The 5,000-nt window shown below is 34.6% G+C and overlaps 1 protein-coding gene across 4 annotated transcripts in view; it reads left to right on the top strand.

The window, feature by feature from the left end:
* The window catches only part of nfat5b (nuclear factor of activated T cells 5b), a 106,953-nt gene that overhangs the window by 55,386 nt on the left and 46,567 nt on the right, over nucleotides 1–5,000 (top strand). The window lies entirely within an intron of this gene.

Genomic DNA, 5,000 nt, shown 5'->3' on the forward strand with positions numbered 1-5,000 from the left:
TGGAAAGAATTGATCATTTTAGATTGATTTGTATGATTCAGTAGGGCATTGTTTCTGCATAATACACACACATCTACAATCATACACTGCAAATATAGCAGTGTTATTTCAACTCTAGCACAGTTGAAATCAGTTCACTCCGAATGAGTCAAGTCTGTTAGTCAGTCAGTCAACAACGGCCTCTGGTGGATTTACGTGAGAAGAGCCAACATGAATGGCACAAATTTGAGATGTGAAAAAGACACAGCAGCAGCCTCTGGTGGATTCACAAAAACAAAAACTGCATATTTTCAGAGTTAAAATAACACTCTTAAGAGAGTTACTTGTACGACACTATTAATGAGTTATATTTACACTGTATCGAGTTAAAAAATACACTCTGGTCTACACTACTGGGAGTTGATTGTTCACTGACTCTAGTGTAAAGAGTGAAAATTCAACACTTTAGCAGAGAATTTAACTCTAGTCTACTTAGTAAACATTACAATACTCATGATTGATAGTTAAAATAACTTACATAAGAGAATTCTCCAAGAATGACAGAAAAATATTACAATTATGTTATTAATCATTTTTATTAACAAAACACTTGACAGCCAGCTCTACAAATTTACACTTTTTACAAAGTAACACTAAGACTTTAAAAGATTTTAAAAATGACGTGACTTTTATTTTCTATTAAGATTTTTGGTCAAATGAGTTACCGAATGTTGTAAATAACACCATCAAGTGTTAGTTACCTGTAACTTAGCTTAGCTATAGCTTGATTTTACACTCTAACTCTATAATGTGAACACTTTACTCTGAAATGCTTTAACACTGAGAATTTAACACTGAGGAATTTGCTGTGTAGATAAATACAATAAGATACAAATAAAGTAACGTTTTTTTTTTTTTTTTTTTTAAGATTTTATTTTTGGCCATTTCGCCTTTTTATTAGATAGGACAGTATTTAAGATAGGAAGCGAAGTTGGAGAGAGAGAGAGAGGGGGGTAGGGTAGGGAAATGTCCTCGAGGCGGGATTCAAACTCGTGACGCCCTGACGTGCTACTGCACCATATGTCAGCGCTCTAACCACTAGGCTATTGCGCCGATAAATAACGTCTTTTTAATGTTTTCTTTCAACGTGTCTAACAGTGTTCAGGTACAGTAAATGAATAATCAAGTGTGAAATACTGCTTCATCTTCCTTTTATAAATAATTAAATCAAATTCATCATTATTAAAGCTACAAATGGTACAATTTCTTAGGACTAAATGCATTTAATATCCTCATACCATCACAGGCAATTAAAAACACATGCAAATGATAAATTATAATCCAGACTCAACATTGCAGATCCTGCGATGTGACTATTGCAAATAATCACATTGTGATATCGACGCTTAAACGCCCTAGTCTCTGATTGAGAGGTCTCAAACTGCCGACCTGTGGGCCATTCGTGCCCCCCTCCTTTTCCCTGATGTTAAAAATATAACGAGATTCAGCCCATCAAAATGTATGCTTTTGAATCACTACCATTGTTGTGCAGCCGCATATAGCCTATATTGTGGTTTTGGCCCGCCACCTACTGGACATTTCAGTTACAGTCATTTTTATTAACAAAACATGTGAAGACTTGACAGCCAGCTCTACAAATTTACTCTTTTTACAAAGTAACACTAAGACTTTAAAAGATTTTAAAAATGACGTGACTTTTATTTTCTATTAAGATTTTTGGTCAAATGAGTTACCGAATGTTGTAAATAACACCATCAAGTGTTAGTTACCTGTAACTTAGCTTAGCTATAGCTTGATTTTACACTCTATAATGTGAACACTTTACTCTGAAATGCTTTAACACTGAGAATTTAACACTGAGGAATTTGCTGTGTAGATAAATACAATAAGATACAAATAAAGTAACGGTTTTTTTTTTTTTAAAAGATTTTATTTTTGGCCAATTTGCCTTTTTATTAGATAGGACAGTATTTAGGACAGGAAGCGAAGTTGGAGAGAGAGAGAGAGGGGGGTAGGGTAGGGAAATGTCCTCGAGCCGGGATTCGAACTCGTGACGCCCTAACGTGCTACTGCACCATATATTGACGCTCTAACCACTAGGCTATTGCGCGAACATGTAACTTTTTTTAATGTTTTTTTTCAACGAGTCTAACAGTGTTCAGGTACAGTAAATGAATAATCAAGTGTGAAATACTGCTTCATCTTCGTTTTATAAATAATTAAATCAAATTCATCATTATTAAAGCTACAAATGGTACAATTTCTTAGGACTAAATGCATTTAATATCCTCATACCATCACAGGCAATTAAAAACACATGCAAATGATAAATTATAATCCAGACTCAACATTGCAGATCCTGCGATGTGACTATTGCAAATAATCACATTGTGATATCGACGCTTAAACGCCCTAGTCTCTGATTGAGGGGTCTCAAACTGCCGACCTGTGGGCCATTCGCGCCCCCCTCCTCTTCCCTGATGTCAAAAATATAACTAGATTCGGCCCATTTAAAATTTATGTTTTTGAATCACTATCATTGTTGTGCAGCCGCATATAGCCTATATTGTGGTTTTGGCCCGCCACCTACTGGACATTTCAGTTACTGCACTATATATTCGGTTTAGTTTTACTTTCGGTTTCTCTCAGTGTGCACTGTCGAGAGACGTAATTGCAGATTACGTTGAAATATGTCTGTAAGTGCTGTATTTTTGTAAATATTTAAGGGTCATTTGATTATTATCAGTTTTATACCACCTGTATTTTCTTCATCAATATTTTTTCATGGCTAATATGCTTCTGTTGTAAAAAAACATATGATCATTTTGGTAATATTCGATTCAGATTTTCCTCATATGCATATTACGATTTTTAAAGTTGTACTGCCTGTTGAACTGAACATGTTAAAGTAAATGTGAATATATACATACTTTTCCCCTCTTTGTTGTAGTTTTACAAAAAAGAAAGATATGGCTCGTTTCCACTGACTGGTACGGTTCAGTTTGGTACGGGTCACCTTTATTAGGCTTGCGTTTCCACTAACAAGGGTACCCTTTTGGTGGGCGTGGTGTATGACAGAAAGTTTCAGTCGACGTCATTCTCGCTCGAGGAAATGTCTACAATAAGCTGTAGGGGTCATTCACATATCATATGAAAAGCACTTCTCACAAAACAGATGCTTCATACACATAAATACTTGTGTACAAATGTTTATTACTAACTTTTCAATGAACATGAGTTGATTATAACTGCAGATCAATGACAGTGCGAAACAGCCTACTGTAACGTCTGTAATTATATTAAATAACTAAATAAATGAACATATATAAACACATACAGCCCCTTACAGTCTCCGATATGTTACCAACTACAGAAGAACTACATATAGCAGACATTACGTCCGCATTTAGGTTCAAAACAACCCAAAATATAGCCTACAGTCAGTGAAAACCTCTTATCTGTGTCTGTAATCTTCAGCAGCACATGTAGCCTCTGTTAGAGAGTATTTCTGTCATTCCCAGTTCATATTAGTCCAAAATGTGAAGATAATAAGTTAGTTATACATGGCATTTTGTTCATGTTTGCTGAATAATGTGGTCCTTTTTTCCTTTTTTCCGGCTTCTCCTTTGTTTCTTCACGCTTCACTCTCGCATTTAGCAGTGTCTGACAGGATCGGGTTTCAAAAGCACGTCAATAATCAAGCGCAGGTTATTATCATCAGCTCAAGAAGTTTGTTATTTCAGATATATACTGCGCGTGTGGCGCGTGTGGCTCCGCCTTTTGGTACCCTTTCTCGTGTTTGGTACCCTTTCGAAAGTGTGCCAAAAAAGTGGTACGGTACGGTTCGGTTTGGTACGCCTTTTGACAGTGGAAACGGCCATAAAAGCGTACCAAACCGAACTGTACCGTACCGTACCACTCAGTGGAAACGGGCCAATATTGAGAAGAACAATTGCCAGTAAAGTCACTAAAGTTACTCAAACTGCTGTTCTTCTGTTAAGCGCAACAATTGATTGGGATAGAATAATAAAAATAATAATTAATATTATTATTATGCCTATTATTTGTAGTATTTGAATAGCAATTTAAACCACCCCTTTAATATGTACAACAAGAAACAAAAAGCTACAGTTTTGACTGCATATATATATAGAGTCAATCTAGGGCTATATATACTTGCAAAATAAAAGAAAGTTTTGCAAACAAACAATAAAGTATTGAGCAAAAAAATAAATCAATAAATGTAAATTAATAAAAAAAGTGAAAAATAATTTTTGACAAATAAAAATTAATATTGCTAACAAAAATAAGAACTGCAAAAGGAAAATTAAGTTTTGAGAACTAAAAATGAAATTTGCAAACAAAACAAGAACTGCAAATAAATAATCAAGCAATGCAAAAAAATAAATAAATATATATATATATATATATATATATATATATATATATATATATATATATATATATATATATATATATATATATATATATATATATTTATATTTATATTTGCAATTTAAAAAAAACTATACATGTTTGAAAAACTTTTTTATAGCATTGCCTTTACAAAAACATCCTGTCACTTGCGATGCTCATTTTGATTTGCTCTTTAGCCAACCGTGAGTTTGCAATGCTGTTTTCACTTTGCATATCACGTTTCACTTTGTGGCCCTGTTTTGACAAGGAGGCGGAGTCAAGGGAACCTGGGCGTTTACGCAGGCCCGAACCTACTGGGCTGTAAGACCACCACAGTGATATTGTGTCTCCAGGTGATGACGTTGCTTAAATGGAGGCAGGTCCGGGCCTGTAAATGCCCAAGTTCCCTTGACTCCGCCCCCTTTTTAAATCAGGGCCACAAAGTGAAATGCGAATGATTAAATTGCAAATATTTTCGGGTTTTTTTTGTGCATTGCTTGATTTTTATTTGCATTTCTGTTTTTGTTTCCAAATTTCTTAAAACTTAATTTTCCCTTTGAGATCTTTATTTTTGTTTGCAAAAT

The sequence above is a fragment of the Danio aesculapii genome, chromosome 7 (genome assembly GCF_903798145.1).
Source record: "Danio aesculapii chromosome 7, fDanAes4.1, whole genome shotgun sequence".
Classification (NCBI taxonomy): Eukaryota; Metazoa; Chordata; class Actinopteri; order Cypriniformes; family Danionidae; genus Danio; species Danio aesculapii.